The following is a 20395-nucleotide window of genomic DNA, read 5'->3' on the forward strand; positions in this document are numbered from 1 at the left end:
GAAGAAGAGCAGGAGCAGCGGCAGCCTCTGGAAGAGGCGCAGCATGTGCTGCGACCCTTCGAAGAGGCACAGCTACTGATGTCTGGTAACTGCTGTTTCGTAAAAACAGTTTGTAATAAAGATTTTTTAAAGTCGGTTTTAGATGTATTTTTGACGTAAATCATACATTAATCGATACAAAATTAAAAAATACAATAAAGAAGATGGGTTTTAACACCCTCAGACTTACATGTTTGACGAAACGAGATAAACTAAGTTAACGTTAGTGATTGCTCGACTCGAATGTATGTAAAAAGTGCCCTCGTTGGAGGATTTTAGATTAATTGATTAATGTGTAGTGGTCAAATTGGTTGGTCATGCAACGTGGCTGGTACTCAGAGTGATCTGAGCTTACGTGGTCGATTGATCAAACACGTAGGCATTGAAAGCTTAGAGCAAGGTCTAGAATGCAAAGGGAGAAGAAAAGGGCGGACACTCGCGTGAAAAATATGGAGACCGGAGGTCTCTATTTATACTAAGCAATGTGAAGAGTTTTGGAATGACCCAAACTTTAGAAAGAAATCAGGGAAATATTCTGTAAACAGCAAAAATAGGCTGGAAAAGAGGCGCAGCAGCTGCTGCGATCCATTCAAGAGGCGCAGCACCCGCTGCGTAATTTCCCCAGAGGTTTCCTCCTGCGGAAAAAAGATCTCCGCGTTTCCTTTAGGGAATTGCGGTATATCTCTACTTCCTTATTCCTTAAAATATGATATATGGGATATATTTTACCAAAAGATATAAAATTAAATTATTGAATAAATATCTGGAATATTCTAGAACATTCCGACTCGGCATTTTAAACGGTTTCTTAAGAAATGAAGTGGTTTTTTACCCGGACTCCAAATGAACTATAATTACTGTCAAAACGACCGTATCAGCGCGTAGATGACGACCAAGGGGTAGACACAAGTGTTTGAGCTATCACTTGATGATAAACTTACGAACTATCATAAATCATTTCGCCTACCAAACATGCGGCCTAATCATCACTGGGTGGTTGGCGGAAGGTGTAGAAATGAGGTATCTACACTTATGGATGTACAATACTAATAACAAGTAGGTACAACACCGTTGAGAGAATGTTTGTAGTGATAGAAATGTTCTAAAACTCAACCTCCTAACTGCAGACAAAAGCTGGCATCTATTGCAAAAGAAAGTATTTGGCAGGAGGGGTTATCCTAAAAGATTATGTGAAGTTGGGAAAGGAATCACAGAGAAATGCGTAGGGCTGCCCCTTTCAGTTGTTATGATAGTTGGAGTTCTTAAAAATAAAATTGAGTTGGAAGACGGTTGGGAGGAAATTGAATAGAGCCTAGATGATTATCTCTTACATGCGGCTTCTAGTGCTCTAGAACAAAGTTACAGACATCTATCAGTTGGCATGAAATAATGCTTTCTATATTGTGCAGCATTTTCTAAAGGTACAGAAATCTATAGGTCGAAACTGATACGACTTTGGCTTGTAGAAAGACTTGTAGAGACTTCCTATGAGCAAGAAAGTTTGGAAAGCGCTGCAGAGAAGTACTTGCGCGACCTAGTGGACATAAGTTTGCTAATGGTTGCAAAAAGAGGTTCTGACCACCGAATTCAGACCTGCAGAATCCACGATTTGCTGCTAGATTTTTGCATAAAAAAAGCAAAAGCGGAGAAGTTTGTGTTCACAGAGGACAGGTATGAGATAGTTATTGACTTATTTCCTTGTTCTCATTAATTTCTGCATGACATACCCATCAATTTTGCTAATATTTCTGCTTCTTCAAATACCATAACTGACACCAACTACAACAGCTAGTACTAATTCCCTAACTAGTATAGACGTACCCCTCAATTTCACAGTTTAAAATCACAAAAATAAACGAAATTAGAATCTGAAAAAAAATATACACGCCACCACGTAACGGATTTTGTACTCAAGTGATCTAACAGCCTGATGATCTCAATTAAGGATCCAATTCCAATTTATTTAAGCATGTTAGTTATTCATAGTAGCTAGTTTTTACCACATAAAGAAGATAATCAATATAATAATAGCTAAACTCAATTAACAACAAAATAAAAAGACGTAAGACGGACAGCAGCGAGCATACCCTAATACAGACGATCGAACAATTATCAACGATATAAACTTGATTCCCGATGAACAGCGGCACGATGTTGGTGTTAAACGGCAGCGAAGAAGGGTGGCGATGGCAGAACGACAACGGCGATAGCAGAAGCACGATAATAAATAACTTATTCTCGATGGCGGCGACGTCAGAAGCATGGCACGGGAGGACCGCTTTGGTGGCCGGTGGTGGGGTGTGACAGCAGCACGATGGTGGTGGGGTTAGGTTATGTGAGGAACAATAAGGTTTTATTTTATGTAATTTGGGAATGAGGGTTTTGAGTATAATTGGAAACGATCTGATACGTAATAGCGAAGTATCGAGAGTTTGCTGGGGTTTTTTTTAATTATTATTATTTATATCTGTTTAAAATAAAACCGATGTAAAAACACATTGTTAAATAAGTCGGTTATGTTAAAAAACTGATGTATTTGATAAAATACGTCAGTTTATAAAGAAACCGACGTATTATATACGTCAGTTCTGTCTGAAAAGCGACGCGGAAAGCTTGACTATAGGGCGAAAATGGATTCCTGCCAAAACTAAGTGCTTTTTGTGTCAGTTTGAGTAGAACCCATCGTAAATTGATTGACGCAATAGGTGTTTTTTCTACTAGTGTTGAGTATTAGTGGAAACTACAATTCAAAATATACATAATCAAAATAGATATAATACATGGAAGTACACAGAATTGAACTCAATTTACGTCTGAAATAGTTTTTAAATCACAATAACCCGTATCGGAATGGTAGAATAACTTCTGTTGATAACCTCCCACGTGGACTAACAAACGTAAAAGGCGCATTGTTTGTCGTCTGGTGCTTTAGTAGACTATTATATAAATCACACACAAATTAGCTGAATTAGATAATCAACCTCTCGCATAAACATTAATTAAATGATGCGAGTAATTATTAAGAATACACTTACTAATGGCATGATAAATTTGGGAACAGTGTTGCTTTCATATTTCCCAAGTGGACATAATCTTCTTTTTGCTTCAAAAACATTAACTCATAAATATACATACATGCCATTATTATTTGCATATATATGGCTGAAGTCATACAATAACAAATGACATTATTGAAGGTTGTAAACTTACTCAGTTATCGTCTTTACACAACTGTCAGAGGGTTTACCTTCGCGAGACTCAATCCAGTCACTACTACAAATCCAGGCAACCACAACAGCCCTTTAACAATGCTTATTCACGAAAATCACAATAAAACGTTGTAGAATGGATGGCGCAAATTTTACTAAACTTAATTACAACGGTTATGTGCTGTTAACCGTTTTTACTAGTTTTAACAACGGGTCAAACTTGCACAACCGTTGTTAATATAAAAACTAATAACAACAGTTTACTCTGTAATACATTATAACTATTGTTAATAATTTGGCGCAAAATTAGTGTAAAGTAATTACAACGGTTATATATAAACCCGTTGTTAATACTTTTTAACAACGGTTTTCTAAGGACCCGTTGTTAATATATTCTCAATGACAACGGGTTTATGTGTAAAAACCGTTGTCAATACTTACAAGCAAATACCACAATATATACCACACAAACACAGATCAGCTACAGCCACAAACACAAACACAGCAAACACAAACACACAACCACACTCTTTCTCATCGTCTCTTTCTCATCGTCGCTTTATCATCTCTGTCACTGTTGTTGTCATCGTCTCTTTCTTTCTCTAATTATCAGGTAAATATCTTTCGCTTTATGGTTTGAGGTTTTGTCATCTCCGTCATTATTTTCTTTCTCTAATTATTTTATTTTCATGTGTTTTTCTCGATCATTATTTTTCTTTCTCTGAGTATTATTCGCTTAATTAGTTTTGTCACTAATGTTTTTCTGCGTTTATTAGCTAGTAAAACAAATTAAATAAAATAAAAAAAAGAAGATGATGGAGAGGAATGCATAAACTTAATTAATTAATATATAAGTACATAAAAAACTTATTACATTGCTAAAAATGCAATTCTTAGATATGCATAGAGAGATGCATTCTCTTCTATGATATCCATCCTCTCCTCCTTTGCTATTTGGAGGTTTCGTTCCGCAGATGCTATATCGTCATATAGCTGCATGATCTGCGGTTCTAACAAGCCATTTTTTTTGGCGTCCTTGAGTGCGATCCGAGCGTCCTCAAGGTAGCTCATGTACCTCCTCTCGATGTCCACCAATCGGCGTATGAAACTCTTGGTGTACTCTGTCATAATGCATAAATTACTAATGGTATAATTCATTGTTGTTGAAGGAAGTTTGGAGTTTATTATTAGGTTTTAAAGATTTAGGGTTTGGAGTTTAGGGTGGAGATAGTGATATAATGGAATGGTTATTGAGATAATGCATGAATTTATACTTAGTAATGTGCCGTTTGAGTTGTTTTTTAATTAATATGTTTAGGAAGTTGTGCCAAATCTTATAACCCTTCTCATTCCATATATTATTGTGTCCTTTCATATGCAGGGATTTGGCAGTAATAATGCATTATGCATCGGAATTGCAGTAATAATGCATGCATCTAGTAATATATAATTTATTGATTTTTATTTTTTTTAAAATCAACAACAACGGTTATTAAAATAAACCCCCATGGTCTTTATTTATAACAATGGTTTTTTCTATTGTAACCGTTGTTATAACTTTCCCACCAAAAATTAGTCACACTTTCCACAACGAATGTCTCGTAACGACAACGGTTTTTAACCGTTGTTTATAGTTTTCACAACGGGTTTCTTAGAAAAACCAACCGTTGTTAAAACCTTTAACAACGTCCGCTTTTTTATATAACAACGGTTTTTAACCGTTGTTATAGCCTGTATCTGTAGTAGGTGAGTACACTGTTTTTGTTTCCACTTGGATTGTCACTAGCACCCAGTACTTCATATTCAATTTGGGACATTGAACTGTTAGTTCATTTACACGCATGTAAGCATGTTAATAATAAATTATAGAACCGTGATTCATTATAATAATCACGCACTATACATACATACTCTCATTGTAGGGGTAAGCCATAGTTCTTAAGTCGACATCAACCAACGAGCAATACTATTGATTTGTTCTTCATATGAAATTCTGTGCACAGAGAACGCCTTAGGACTCAAGAATCCGTAGGCGTGAATTGGGAGCTTCCACTCAATGATCTGATTATTCTGGTACCTATTACACCTCATGGTACGAAAAATATTATTATAATTGATAATTTAAACAAACATCATTATTCGTAAATGGAAATGACTAAATAGTTTTATTAATAAAACTTACATTATCCAAATCAAAATGTGAACAACATCTAAATTATCAAGGTCGACAAATTCCATCAGTTGCTTCGGGTCCAGTACCGCTATATCAGCTGCGCCCATAATTTCCTCTTTATTGTTAATCATGACTACATCCCCACTAGGTGACTTCTTTACAGCCAGGTGGTGGAAAGCCTTCAGCGAAGTAGTTTTCATTTTTTTCTTATATTCACACGATTCATAATAAGAATCATAAGCAGGTATGACTGCAATAACAAAAGTAGCTGGGCTATATTGTATGTCCTGTGGTTTTGTTTTTGGAGGAAGACGTAGTCCTTTCGATGAATTTATCCGTTGACGTAGTAGTAATTTTTTTAACTGCCTCCATAGCTTTGCTTAACTTTTGCAAATGTAAAGATTAAAGTACATATGATATGTTAATATTCGTACCATAATATATTTAAAGAACAAGTAATAATTAACGTCTGCGTATAGGTACCTCGGGGATGACAACATTGATGAGGTTGTCAGACCATTGCACATAAGAAATTAGGGCTTCTTTTAAATAAGTGACCTCCTCATTAGGAAATTATATTTTTACTACCCCATATTCGTCTATATATAATTGGAACACTTCCACTTTTCTGCATTTGTCACGAAGGGGTATACCATGAACCTTAACTTGTTGAAGCCGGTCGTAAGCGAACACGTATCCTCTGGCAACAACAACTTTCTGTTTCCTCTGTAAATAGAACTGACGATAAGCCACCTTGCAATCGCCCTTCACGACTGCTTTAATCAATTAGTACACATACATTCACTACCTTTAATAAATTTCATAAGTAAAAAACGTGTACTGAGATGAAGAATTATAAACTAACAGCTATTACCTTTTTCGGTGTCATCAACTACCTCAATCTCATCCTTTGTCACGACCTTCCAGGCTTCCTCTTCCTCTTCAACTGCCTGATATCGATCCTCGGCTCCTACCTCAGTCTCCTTTGCCTTTCCCTTCTCCCTTGTCATATCCTTGTTGTCTTCCTTCTGTACATTAACACTTGTCCATATAACACGTAGTGATTTTCCAAATCATATAACACATTGTGTATAAGACATAAATATTATTACATCTTTTTCCTCCTCCTCCTTCTCCTCCTCCTCCTCCTCCTCCTCCTCCTCCTCCTCCTCCTCTGCTTCCTTTATAACTTCTTAAACCATATCCAACTCTTCTTCTGATGGCTTTTCCCCAGTTTCCAACATTCTCAGCATCAACCTAGCTATTTTCTGTAGTTGTGTAGTAGAAATTAAAGTCATCATATATAGTTATAAATTACGTTGGTTCAAATACATTATTTATACGATTACCTTCTTGGAATCATAACCACTCATCCTTCAAGTAGTTTTCCCAAAATATCTAGTGGTACCAACATGCGTCGATACCCCTCTCACACGACCTGGATGCTCGGCTTAGCCGATTGCCGTAGAAAGAATGTCATCACATCCTTGAGGCTTCCATTTCCCTTCCTCTACCTCCTTCTCACAGATCCTCTACATACACAAAAACCATTAAGCAACTAAATTTTATTTAAACTCACAATTATATAACTCCGACCACAAGTTTGCCGTTGGAGTGACATATTAAGTCAAATTTAAAATTTTCTCTTTGATGTCCTTATCAAATTCAGTTTTCGTCTTTCCGTTCTTAGGAGTGTGACCTTCCACCTAAGCGTCGGGACGATTGAATTTTCCAACCTTTGCCTTGAATTCATTCATCACATTGATATCCTCTCAAAATATGTATGATTACTATGAACATAAAAAAACATCCGACTAATACACCTAATAGTCTTATACTATAAGAATTAAGTACTTAAAAGTTTCGTCTTAATCAATCTATAACCACCTTGGGAGCCGTAGAAGACGGTCTTTTTCTTTGAAATGTTCGCTTTGTTCCTCTCACTTATAGCATTCATCAAATAAATTGTATCAAGAAACGTAAGCATAACCAAACACTAAACTAAGTATACTTCTTTACTTATTATTATTGAGTTACCTTAAACTTGCCAGACTGCCTATAAGCGATATAGCTATCCCAATGGTCTTGACTGACATACGGATACTTCTTTGTTGGTGGTTTTGTTCATCTCCCCGGTTTCCTTGTTGAACAAGTGCTTCTCAACAATCTTTAACTTCCAAGAACTGAGGGCTTCCCCTGTCTTTTTTTTAAGGTACTTATCATACTTTTCGGGGGCAACATAAGCTACCTACATATATGATGAGCATAGTTGGTACAAGTGTTTCGGCTAATACACATATCAAGTAATAACTTAATTTCAGCTAAATTATTTATTATTGTATATATATACCTTTATTCTATTTATTAGCATGGTGTTCTGTATTTTACTCAATTCATTGATACGCGGCGTACCGAGTGGCACATACTGTCTTACACAACAACTAATCCAACTCGCAAAATACCCGACATTCTCACCATAGGGCAGCCCCTTATCTTTATCCCATTGTAAAGGATTAGATATCGTTGAATTTATTGCTTCTAGGGAAACCCTATGGCGCATTCGACCCGCAGTGTGTTGTAAATTATTCTCATCACCTGAATCGTCGCCTGCTGCATTTCCATCGTTTCTTTTCTGCTTTTCGATCATATCTAAAGCATAAATTAATAAAAAAAATAATAACAATACATATTTATAATAACAGATAAATCTCTAGAGAGGAGGATTTATTACTTCTTTATAGAGAATTCGGGTTGATCTGGCAGCGGCAATGGCGATGATGACAATGACTGCAACGACGATGGGGTAGGCTGTGGTTGAGGGGAAGTTCAGTGTTTGAGAATATTATGTGGGGGAGGGGAAGCTCAGAGTAGATATGTGTGAATAATACAACACTTGCAAGACCTTGTGTAATACTACGGTTTTCTATGTTGTTGGGTACTCTATCGAGTAAGGCTTACTCTGTCGAGTAAGTGAGTTTTGGTTTTAAAATAGTGTTCTGCTGATGGGTACTCCATCGAGTAAGTGGGTTACTCGATCGAGTAAGTGGGTTACTCGATCGAGTAAGGGGCACTCAATCGAGTAAGTGACGTACTCGATCGAGTAAGTCGGTTCTACAGGTTATTTTTGCCGAGTTTTGTTACCAATGCGAAAAAGATATATAAACACTTCCGTAAGTTTCTTTTTCACTTTTTACTTTATCTAAACTTCTCAAAAACTTAAACAAGTTACGTTGCTCTCTTCTTCGCATTGCTATCAAATCCCAAAGGCTAGAGTCGTCGGATCGTTGTGTTCTTTACGCCGTTGAGTTCGTCATATTGCGAGTAAGATCCTTGTACAATTTTTAAGTCTTTTCGTTGGTTTTGATTAAAACCCTAATTGGGTATTTTGAGGGATTTTGGGAGGAGAATGTGTATTAGATAGTAATTACATGATTGTGTGGTTATAGTAGGTGCTTTCGTAGAGGAGCAGTTATGATTAGCAAATTATGACAGTCTTGGTGATTTGCTTAATCCAGGTAGGGTTTCCCTATTCGGTTATTGATTACATAGTTTATTGGTGTTTGATGATTGACTGTTGTTGATCTTTATCATATTGTTAATTGTTGTTGTATAATTGGTTGGATGTGTTTGTCTGTGTTCGCGAGGCGCGTCCTCGGCTGAGTGGAGTCACTTCCGGGAGTGGCTTTACGCCCTTGATTCGCCCTCTGTGGAACCCGCCACAGGAGGGGATTTGCACATTAAGGAACTTGGATTTTCGCTCGTATTAGATGAGCGAGGATTTAGTGGGTACGGCTGCTCCCCCACTAGCGGCGTGGAATATCTGTTGCGATGGATATTCTGGCAGGACTACATTGTGTAGTCAAGTATGTGAAGATATGACGCAGTTGGGTGTTTAGTGTGTTGTATCTTGTGTATCTTGTTTTGTGTAATCATTAACTGACCCCGTTTAAATGTTTTGAAAACTGTGGTGATCCATTCGAGGATGGTGAGCAGTTATTAAGCAGGTATAAGCTGGCTTGTGCAAGGGTTAGCTGGGATAGAGTCACCACGTGTCACCAGAGTCGTCTGCTGTGTCTTTGAACTCGTCTTCTTTTAGTTGGTTTTGGTTTTGGAATATTTGTATTGCGTTTAACAGTTTTGGAATTTTGATGTTTGTAATCACTTAAACTCATTTACTTAATTAAGTACGTTTCTTTATGGTAAATTTGATAGACATTGCCTCGGGTAACCGAGATGGTAGCACTTCCATGCATTGGGTGGTCTTGGTAAGGCACCTTAGTGTATGGGGGTGTTACAAAGTGGTATCAAAGAGATGATTTTGGAACCTGAAACTAATGAACCCAATGAATCTAGGGAGTCAAACTAAAATGAACTCGGGTAGGAGTTGTTAGGAGCTAATGCAAAGGCTTGGGAGACGTCCTAAAGTTGCGAACTCGCCCTACAACTTTGAACCGGTCACTATGGGGTGTCATGGGATCGCTATGTGTTTATTTAAGTTCTATTGCATATATCGAATGATGTGTTGTATGAATTGTTGATAAATAACTGTGGAGGAATGAAAGATGTGGTGGTGAATGGTGAAGTAGTTTATACGATCATATGTTGTTGTGAATAATGAAGTTTCATGATGGTGATTTATAAAGTGGCTTTATAGTAACATGTGAATAGGATGTTGCGTTTATTATATATATGTAGTTGTAGTTGTAAAAAGTAGTTGAGTTAAGCATGCGGGTAGTTAACGAGTCAGCATGACTCGATCGAGTGAAGGATACTCGATCAAGTAGGTTGGGCTCGATCGAGTGGGGTATATGACGATGTTGGGCAGTCGTTGCTCTTTTGGGGCACTCGATCGAGTAGGTGGGGTACTTGATCGAGTGGGGGATACTCGATCGAGTATGTCTGGGGCTCAATCGAGTGAATTATATGGTACGTTCTGGTCAGGTTCTGGAGTGGAGGTACTCGATCGAGAAAGTGGGCAACTCGATCGAGTAACCTCAACTAAATCGAGTGGGTTTAGTTGCTCGATCAAGTGTGTTTGTACAGGTCATATAGATTAAAGATGTCACCAAAGAGATCTTCTTTGTACACTAGGGCGCAAGATATGAGTGTAGATGAGATAGTCAAGATGCTTGAGCATCAAGATGTGACACCCCCATATACGAAGGTGTCGTACCAGGACCACCCTAGTATGAGAGACCGTCACCATCTCGGTTGCCCGAGGTTACTATATCAAAGTTAACAATCGAAACACAATTATTAGAGTATAAATGATTAAAGTTTACATGTTCTCCAAAACCAAAACCAAAGTACAACTGTGAAAGTTTAACAACTAGAAATAAAAGCTAAGTCTCTTGACGGCGGAAGCTAGACTCGAGTGATGACTCCCCATGACTGCCCCATAACTAGAGAACTTCATCACCTGTCACAATCTGCTCACCATCCCCGAATGGATCACCACAGATTTTATAAAACAACAACGGGGTAAGTTACTGAATAATCAAAGTAAGACAAGTACAAAAGGTCCCATCGAAAACTGGACTCTATCCTCATCAAAGCAATCATAGACCTTGCTACCATAGAAAAGTCATTCACGAACCTCCTGTAGTAACCAGCTAGACCCAAGAAACTCCAAATCTCAGCAACATTTTTCGGTGATTCCCACTTGGTCACTGCCTCAATCTTGCTAGGATCAACGGACAGACCCTTTTTGGATATCACATGACCCAGAAAAGCCACTTCCTCTAACTAAAACTCACACTTAGATAGCTTGGCATAAAGTTGATTGTCTCGCAAGGTTTGAAAATCTAACCTCAAGTGCTCCTCATGGTGACACACTAGGCCGGATATACCTCTTGTCTAACAGATCATGTAACTGTTTCTTCAACTCTTACAGTTCTTTAGGTGTCATACGGTATGATGCTTTAGATATAGGACATGTTCCCGGTTTAAGCTCCACATTGAAGTCGATATCCCTCTTTGGTGGTAACCCCGGTATCTCATCTGGAAAGACATCACTAAACTCTCCCACTACATGTATATCATAAGCTGTCAGTTGCTCCACCCGCTGATCTATCACTTGGGAAAGAGTCAAGGGACACCTTTTCCTCAAATATGACTTTAAGGTCATTACCGCAATGAACTTACACTTGGGCCTCACAACAAACCTCTTATAAGACACCCTTATACCCTTAGCACCCTCTAAAGACACTTTATTTTATCGGCAGTCTATCTTAGCATCATACTTACCCAACTAATCCATCCCGGCGATGACCTCAAAACCATCCATAGGACACTCTAGCAAGTTGACTGGTAAGTCTACCCCTCCAACCAATATGGACACATCCCTATACAACTTGACACATGACACCGGCTCCCCAGAAGGTATAAACACATCATCTTTTACAAGCTTAAACTCCCCCAAACCCATAGACAAAGCATAGCCTCTAAACACAAAAGAGTGTGTTGCCCCAGAATCAAACAAAACAAAAGACGGTGTATTATGAACAAGAAAGGTATCGGTAACTACATGAGCATCATTCTCACCTTCCTGCTTACCAATCATAAAGAGCTTGTCGCTGATTTTCTGACCTCCACCCTGGACCGAGGTGTTATAAGTACTCGCATTAGTTGCCGAGTTCTGAGTCGTACTGTTGTTCGGGCGCTGATAAGATCCTCCATTGTTGCGGTTGAAGCTGCCATTCTTGTTCTGCCCTCCACGGTTACCCCACGACCCAGATGGCCTATTGCTAGCAAAACTCTGACTCGGACCCTGTGAGAAACTTCCCTGATAAGCTCCCGAGGCTCCTCCAGCTCTGGCACTAGTACATTCATACCTCTTATGGCCTATTCCCCCATAGTTGAAGCAAGTAAGATTGGAGTTGTCACTAACACTCCGTCCACCACCCCTACCCCATTCTCGCGATCCACAAGAGAACCCAGCTCCTCCTGAAAAAGCCCTTGCTGGCCAAAGTTGCCCTTCTTGTGACTCGACTGGCTGCTACTCCCACTCTCTACTTTCCTCTTCTCGGTAGCGGTTATCTCCTTAGCTTCCTTGGATAGGTCCACTAACCTCTCCACTTGCCCAGCCCTCAAGTACGCATCCTTCAGATCTCTGATAACCCGAGCTGGTAACCGGTTCATGGTATTGGGTGCCAACCCCCTCTCAAAACGAAGAGCCAGATCGCTTTGCCCTAACTGCACGTCTTCCGCATAGCGAGATAACTCAAGGAACCGGTGATAGTACTCTGTGACTGTCAGGTCATCAGACACGGTAAAGGAATCGAACTCGGATCGCATCTTGTGACGGATTTGTTCCGGCACAAAATAGTTCCCTCATTGCGCTCTTCAAACCCGACCACGGTATAGCACCGAGCCCCTCATCCTTGTAGTATGCTCTGGCATCTTCTTTTACATTCTGCCACCACACTACCGCCTCACCCCTCAGGTAGTACACTACCTGCTCAACAGCTAACTCTGGCAGACACTTCACCACTTCAAGGAGACTCTCCATCTCGCGGTGCCAGTTATCGAGCAACTTAGGTTCCCCGGTTTCCTCATAAGTTGATGGGTTGAAGCGGGCGATGATAGTGCTCAGGTGGGTAGCATCCACCGGTTTCTCAGCCCCCTTACCCACATTCTTAAGAGCTTCAAGGAGTGCATCATGTTATTCGATCATACGAGCTACCTCATATGTGGTCATCTCGGATGCTTGAACATACGCGACAGACCTCTTTGGCTGCATTTTGAGCTGATAAGAAGCAAGGAAACGTAAGCACAAAGCCTACGGCTCAAAATAAACAAGATCTTCCTCCAAAGAAGCACTCGGCCGAGTATGATGAGATACTCGGTCGAGTATGGATTACTCGGTCGAGCATCACTAATAATCGGTAGAGTATTCCACTCCAGTAGCCAACGTCAGAAACACAGAAAACATACTCGGTCGAGTATGTATGATACTCGGTCGAGTATGCTCTACTCGGTCGAGTATGATCTACTACTCGGTCGAGTAGTCACAGCCAGAAGCTACTGCTTCGTACACCTCCAACAACACTCGGTCGAGTGCCTGGGTACTCGGCCGAGTACACCCTACTCTGTCTAGTACCCGCCCTGCTCGGCCGAGTCATGCCAAAAAAATGAGTTACTACTACCATAAACATACATTACACATGCTTTTCTACCAAGGTATATACGATATATAACTACCCTTTTTGAAAGCCACATAATAAACACTTAACATGCCAACATACTCCATGCTCAAAGTTTATCATCAGCAAATTCTCGATATATCTTTCAACTACTATGAGGTTCCACTTCTTTCATCATTTCATCCAACCATGCACAAGATTCAAGTTACAAGTACTACACACACATGACTCGACATACGACAGTTTTCCCCCCTGTGACCGGCTTGAGATTGTAAGGGCCTTAATGCGACTTCGGGATGTCTCCCAATTCTTTGTGATAGCTCCAAAAAACTCTCCCCGGGTTCATTTTATTTAGACTCCCTAAGTTCATTGGGTTCATTAGTTTTAGGTGCCAGAATCGTCGCTCTGATACCACTTTGTGACACCCCCACATACCAAGGTGCCTTACCAGGACCACCCTAATATGAGAGACCGTCACCATCTCGGTTACCCGAGGTCAGTATATCAAAGTTAACAATCCAAACACAATTATTAGAATATAAATGATTAAAGTTTACATGTTCTCCAAAACAAAAACCAAAGTACAACTGTGAAAGTTTAACAACTACAAATGAAAAATAAGTCTCTTGACGGCGGAAGTGATACTCGAGTGATGACTCACCATGACTGCCCCACAGCTAGAGAACTTCATCACCTGTCACAATCTACTCACCATCCCCGAATGGATCACCACATATTTTATAAAACAACAACGAGGTCAGTTACTGAATAATCAAAGTAAGACAATGATGTGACTCTTATTTGAGCACATTTAGTCCCCGAATTAACCTTGTTCCTATGCTTTATAGTGCATAATTGGGTCATTTACTATCTTTAGTTTCCCATTTTGCATATTCTTTGAGGTTTTGTTCCCTTAGTAGGAAAGAGTGCTAACCTTGCATTTATATGGCAAAATGGAGCTAAATTGATCGCATCTAATGACCAAGCATCAAACAGAAGACATCACTAGAAGGCCTGTGTACATAATAAAGTGAAATGGGCAATGATGAAAGGATCCTTGCATCCCCGAAACGATCCTTGCGGATTGTGACGGAGGAAAAAGAAGAGAAGCAGTCTGCCGAGGAATCCGAGCGGATCACACGCGATCCAAGCGTCTCCCATCACCAATATCCGAGCGTCTCCCAGCCAAGACGCTCGTCTTGCAGCTAAAGAATCCGAGAGTCTCCCAGACAATCCACTCGGTTCACAGTTCAGAGAGCCCGTGCCACTTCCCAAGACGCACGGATCATGGCGAGACTAGCATGACGGATATTCTCATTTCCTTCGAGAGGAGCATTTCCTCAACTTTTCTTAAGGACTTAATAGTCATTTAAGCCCTTTGTAACCCTAATCCTTGTACTTAATCTTTAGTATAAATAACCCATTGTACTACCTAGATTAGCTTCAATTAGTAATCAAGTTTTAATCATTCCTTAATCTTGTAATCAACTCTTAATCTATTGTTAATACAAATCTAAATACTTAATCTTTCCTTAATTTCTCTATTGTTCTTCATTTACTTTGGATAATTAGAAGATTATTTGGGTTTATTTGGAGGATTGACAACCTTCCATCAATCATCAAGTACTTCTATTATTCTTTGCTTTATTGTTTGGAATCATCTTCATAGGTATAATTCTCTCTTGATCTTGTTTAATTATTGTTAATCACCTTCATTTATTCATCATGTTTTGCGTTGCTAGTATGATTGACGACCTTGTTAGCATGTTAAACTTGATAATGAGTGAGAAGTTTCCTTAACTAGGGTTAATGGGGAATTAGGGGAAACCAACATGGGGATTGATTCATGCTTAATTTAATATGTTTTCATAGCTTATTTGCTTGCTTGTTGTGATCTCAACTTATGCACATGTTATGTTTGATGAAATGCGAGCCTATGAATCCTTGCATTTATTACCCATCACTTACCTTTTCAATGGGACTTGAAAGATATAAACCAACTCGAGTCTCATTAGACCATGCATTTAGTTGAGTAGGGAGGATTAAGTCGACTTGTAGGTGTTGTACAATCTAATCGATTCGGCTCTGGGACCCAAACCTTCTTAGGGATTGTAAGCTTATACACCTACTCGATCCCATCACAATAATAAGTGCTTGCATATAGTAGAGAACATGTTTGTATGATCAACTCCCATGAATCCCCTATGAACCCATGACACCCTAGTGCTTTTAATCAATTGTTTACATCTCACTTTAATCGTCTTGTTTGTTTTCATTACTTTACTTTTATATTGTTGATTAGTTTAGTTGATCTCCTATCTCAACCCAAATTGTGACACCCTTGGACACAACCATTTGCAATTGAAAATCCTACATCAATACCCGCCCCTTAGGATCCGACCTTTACTTGCCTCTTTGCTAAGAGTAGTTTTTGAAATTATAAATATTGTTTTGGTTAGGTAGCTTTTGAGGACGCGTTTCCACGCACCAAAAATGGCGCCGTTGCCGGGGACGGTGTTAACTTGATTTAATTTTCATTAATTGTTTTTAGTTGTGTCTTTCTTTACCTTGAGGGAGAACACTTCCTCAAGGTACTTCTCACCTTTTTCTCTTAGTATATTTTGCAAGATGGATATTATAGATTGTTTTGTTGAGGACCATATGAGTATCCCTTTCATCGAAGACCCTTTGCAAGCATTGGAAGCCTTAGAAGCAGGTGATGTGACCATTATTTGAGCACATTTAGTCCCCGAATTAGCCTCGTTCCTATGCTTTTTAGTGCATATTTGGGTCATTTACTATCTTTAGTCCTTTGTTTTGCATATTCTTTGAGGTTTTGTTTCCTTGGTAGGAGAGGAGTGCAAACCTTGCATTTTCATGGTAAAATAGAGCTAAATTGATCGAATCTAATGACCAAGCATCAAAGAGAAGACAAGACTAGAAGGCCGTTGTACATATTATAGTAGATGGGCAATAATGAAGAAATCCTTGCATCCCCGACTAAATCCCGGAGGATTATTGGAAGAGGAAAAGAAGAAAAGAAGGCTGGAACCCAATCCGCCCGTCCAACCAGGCAAGACGCCCGTCCAACACTTCAGGAATTCGAGCGTCTTTGCCAGAGGGACGCCTGTCCAACCACGCCACAATCCGCTCGTCCAGCGTACCAATCCGCCCGTCCAGCCACCACGAAATCCGCTCGTCCCGACTCCTTGGACGCTCGGATTCTCTTACAGTCCCATACGTCCTCTTCTTCCCTCCATGAAAGATGCGCATATTTATGAAAGACCGGCAAAAAGGAGACTCGCATCTTTTCTGAGAGGAGAGATTCCTCAAGGACGTAATCGTCATTTAAGCCCTTAGTAAACCCTAATTTGTGTACCTAATCCCCACTATAAATACCCCATTAGTCTAATTAGATTAGTCATGTTCTTCTTATCAATCTTTAGAGTAGTTTATATCATTTTAATCTCTTCTTAATCTTGTAATCAAATTCTAATCACATATTAATACAAATCTCATTTCCTTAATTTCTCTTTTGTTCATCTTTTATTTTGGGTAATTGAAGATTATTTGGGTTATTATTGGGAGATTGACAATCTTCCAATCATTCATCAAGTACTTCTATTATTTTTTGCTTTATTTTGGAATCATTAGTAGGTATAATTCTCTTAATCCCTTTTTAATTATTGTTAATCTTTCTTACTTGTTCATCATGTTTTGCTTTGTTAATGTGATTGACAACCTTGTTAACATGTTAAACTTGATAATGAGTGAGTAGTTTCTTTAACTAGGGTTAATGGGTAATTCGGGGAAACCAATATAGGTGATGATTCATGCTTAATTTAATATGTTTTCATAGCTTATTTGCTTGCTTGTTGTGATCTCAACTTATGCACATGTTATGTTTGATGAAATGCGAGCCTATGAATCCTTGCATTTATTACCCATCACTTACCTTTTCAATGGGACTTGAAAGATATAAACCAACTCGAGTCTCATTAGACCATGCATTTAGTTGAGTAGGGAGGATTAAGTCGACTTGTAGGTGTTGTACAATCTAATCGATTCGGCTCCGGGACCCAAACCTTCCTAGGATTATAAGATATAAATCAACTCGATCCATCACAACAATAATTGCTTGCTTATAATTTGAGAATATGTTTGTATGATCAATTCCCATGAATCCCCTATGACCCCATGACACCCTAGTGCTTCTAATGAATTGTTTACATCTCATTTTAATCATCTTGCTTGTTTACTTTTATTGCTATTTAGTTTAGTGATCTTCTTATCTCAACCCAAATCGTGACACCCCTAGACACCGCTACTTGCAATCGAAAATCCTACATCAATACCCGTCCCTTGGGATCCGACCTTTACTTGCCTCTTTAATAATAGTAGAGTTGTTTGTGAAGTTATAAATATTGTTTTGGTCTAGTTGCTCCTAACGACAAGTAACCGAAAATTAAGCTCCAAGTGAGTCCGACCAAAAATGGCGTCGTTGCCTGGGACGGTGTTAAGTTGATTTGATTTTCTTAGATTGTTATTAGTTGTGTCTTTCTTTGCCTTGGGGAAGTAAAACTCCTCAAGGTTTGTTCTACTTATTTTCAAGTTGTTTGATATTTTGCATGTCTAGAAGATCACAAGGTAACTTGTTACCCATTGATCACGAAATTGAAAGGACTTTGAAAAACAATAGAAGACTTGCTAGAGGTACTTTGAGAGGTATAGGTGAGGTTGTAGATATTCAACCAAATACTATTGAGTTCATCAACCCTTTTGCAAGAGAAGGTGAGGAGAACCCAACACCCAATCAATCACAAAATCAACCCACAATGCCTAAATTTTCATCACATTCCCTACCAACCGAGGAGAACCTACCCAATGGTACTCCAACACCACAACACTTAACCAGAAATTTCATTGCTAAATCCGCATTTATCCAATTAGTCGAAAGAAGCCAATTTGGGGGGATGCCTAGTGAAGACCCTCACTCTCACATGGAGACTTTTTGTGACTATTGTGATGCGATTTCACAAATCGGTGTGACTCAAGACCAAATTCGATGGGTCTTATTTCCTTTTTCTTTAATCGGCAACGCAAAACAATGGTTGAAAAGCCTTGATAAGGCTACTCTTGGAATTGACTTTTGGAAGAAGTTGGCTCTAGCTTTCTACAAAAAATTCTACCCTCCGGAAAAGACTAACATGCTAAGAGCTCAAATTACGGGTTTTAAGCAAATGGATGAAGAATCTTTGTATGAAGCTTGGGAGCGGTTCAAAGGAATTTGTTGCTCATGTCCTCATCATGGACTTAGCGAGTGGTTCTTAATACAACAATTTTGGAATGGTCTTTATGAAGACTCAAGAAACATTCTCAACATGGGATCAAATGGTATGTTCACCGAAGTTGACGATAATCAAACTTGGAACAAGATTGAGGAAATGGCGGTCCATAATTCACAATATAGTAGACCTCGCAAGGCTACTAGAGGAGGAAACCATGAAGTGGACTCTATTACTCAATTGGGTGCTCAACTTAGTGCTTATATTGATACCATTAACTTGAAGTTTGAAAAGGCTATGGCTAAACTTGAGGAAGCCTCAAAATCACCAAAGCATCATGTTAATGCCATGGTAGCATCTTCATCAATCCCAAGTGGGATATGTGAGAATTGTGGAACTTTGGGACATGACTAAGGTGAATGTAGGGACACAAATGAACAAGTGAATGCTTTTCAAGCATACAAGAGTGGTACCCCCTATTCCAATTATTACAATGAAAACACCAAATTCCACCCAAATCTCTCATACAAAAGCCAAAATGTTCAAAACCCTCAACAAACATACACCCCACCTCCCATGAGAAACCAAAATCAAAGACCTTTTTTCAACCAAAACCAAGGTTACCAAAATCAAACTCCATACAATCAACAAAATGACCAAGGTTTTGACGTTCAAAAAACCGGTCCTCCAAATGCAAAAGAATCAACAGGAGTTTTTCACTCAAATTCAAAAGGATAGCCAAGCAAAGGACATCACCATCAACAACATCCTATCCCACACAAAAATGTTGGAAACCCAGTTGACCCAACTAGCATCTTCAAACTCTCAAAGGCAAAAGGGGCAATTACCACCTCAAGGTAATCCCCCAAGACATGAAATGGTTAGTGCCATTCACTTGAGGAGTGGTACGAGGTATGAAGGACCAAAGAAGCAAGTTGAGGATGAAGTTGTGGAAGCTAGTGACAAAGAGGAAGTTGTGCAAAACTCTAAGGAAGTAGAACAACCAAAAGAAGAAGTTTCAAAGAAAAGTCAAGAAAAGGCATAGGAGAAAGAGCCCATTGTGATTAAACTTCCATTCCCAAGTCGTCAAACTAAACCTAAGTTTGATGACCAACTTGAAAAATTTATGGAAATTGTGAAGAATTTGGAAGTCTCGATTCCTTTTACGGAATTAATCAATCACGTGTCGGCCTATGCAAAGTACATGAATTACATCCTTACGAAAAAGAAGTCGATCTGGAAGCTTGAAACTATCGCCTTCACTAAGGTGAGTAGTGCAATCCTTCAAGGGAGTTCACCTCCGAAACTTAAAGACCCGGGAAGCTTCTCAATACCGTGTACCATTGGCGACACCACGATCAACAAGGCTTTGTGTGATCTAGGAGCAAACGTGATTGTTATGCCGTATTCGGTTAGTAAAAGGCTAGGGATGGGAGAGCTTAAATGTACCAACATCACACTCTAAATGGCCGATAGATCAACGAAGTCACCGTTAGGGATATGGGAAAATGTTCCCGTGAGAATCGGCAAATTCTTCATCCCGAT

General features: G+C 39.2%; 1 non-coding gene across 1 annotated transcript; it reads right to left on the minus strand.

Annotated features, from left to right (window-relative positions):
• Positions 1 to 18772: 18772 nt before the first annotated feature.
• On the minus strand, positions 18773 to 18879 carry LOC141645497 (small nucleolar RNA R71). The gene has a single exon (XR_012544978.1). It is a non-coding gene; the product is annotated as a small nucleolar RNA R71 (small nucleolar RNA).
• Between the last annotated feature and the right edge of the window lie 1516 nt (positions 18880 to 20395).

Source organism: Silene latifolia, chromosome 2, assembly GCF_048544455.1.
Source record: "Silene latifolia isolate original U9 population chromosome 2, ASM4854445v1, whole genome shotgun sequence".
Classification (NCBI taxonomy): Eukaryota; Viridiplantae; Streptophyta; class Magnoliopsida; order Caryophyllales; family Caryophyllaceae; genus Silene; species Silene latifolia.